Below are 1,280 nucleotides of genomic sequence, written 5' to 3'. Positions count from 1 at the left end.
TTTACAGGTAAAAAATACGTTCTCATAATTCTATATAGAAATTAAAGAATACATCCCATCCATTTTCCCTCTATACATAAATAACTTTATTAGAAATATTTTTTTATTGTCGAAAGTTTTCACTATTATTAATTCAGTTTACGTATAAGGAATATTAAAATCAACAATTATATGCGTTTGTATATTTAAAAATAGCAGGAGCTGAAGGGACACTTTGAAAAAAGTGCGAAAGCTCCTGCTATTTTTAAATATACAAACGTATATAATTGTGGATTTGATTAGCCAAGATAAAGTTAATTCAAGTTATATGGGAAATTATTATATTCTTTTAGCAATTTTGTGAAAATTTCGTTCTTTGGGATCGAGTTGTGTGCCTCAAGTCCCGGTCCCATTCATTGTCGGTCACCATTCCAAGTACTGACCACACTCAGTTTGTTGAACTGCATTGGTTGAGAAACAAATTAAGTATAGAACCTGTTACAATTTGGCTTTTAGTGATGGTCACCTTTTCTAAAACTACAACAACAACTTCACAATCATTTTATCATTTGCATTGCAAGGCTGAAACCTTAACTGGTTTCCTATTCGTCTTACTAAAATTAGCTTTTATCCTCTATAAGGGTATTTCCTTTCGTTTTTTCTTTTAATGTTTAATTCAAGTGTGTGTTAGATCAAGGCGTCAGGAGGCCCGCTCCGTCACAATGTTGCTTTTTAAGAGGTTGAAATGTCTGTCGTCCCACAAATATCTTTTGTAATATAACTTTGGTTTATGAATATCCTTTTCACAAGACCTTTAGCACCTCCGCGAAGACCCAAAATAAGAGCTCTTTGGAGGATCAAGTCTCCTAAGACTCCTACCAGTTTTTATATCACGTCCTGAGGACCTGTTTGGAGCGTCATGGATTAGGAGGTTCCTTAAAGCTCCCTTGAGCTGGGTGGTGATATCCAAACAGGATCTTTAGATATTGCGTCCCCGAGGACCTGTTTGGAGCATCAGGTCCCCGGAGACCTCTTTGGAATAGGGCTTCCTAATGCTCCTTTGAGTTGGTTAGTGATATCCAAACAGGATCTTTAAATATATAACCTTGTTTGGAGCATCGTTTCCCGGAAGACATCTTCGGATTAGGGGATTCCCTAAAGCTCTCTTGAGTTGGGTAGTGATATCCGAACGGTATCTTTAAATATCATGTCTCCGAAGACATTTTCCTATTAGGGGTTCCCTTAGGTTCCCTTGAGTCAAATAGTGATATCCAAATTGGATCTTTAAATATCTTGTCCCC

This window comes from Palaemon carinicauda, unplaced genomic scaffold, assembly GCF_036898095.1.
Source record: "Palaemon carinicauda isolate YSFRI2023 unplaced genomic scaffold, ASM3689809v2 scaffold792, whole genome shotgun sequence".
NCBI lineage: Eukaryota > Metazoa > Arthropoda > Malacostraca > Decapoda > Palaemonidae > Palaemon > Palaemon carinicauda.
The sequence above is the reverse complement of the archived record's forward strand: the minus strand, read 5'-3'. Positions refer to the sequence as shown.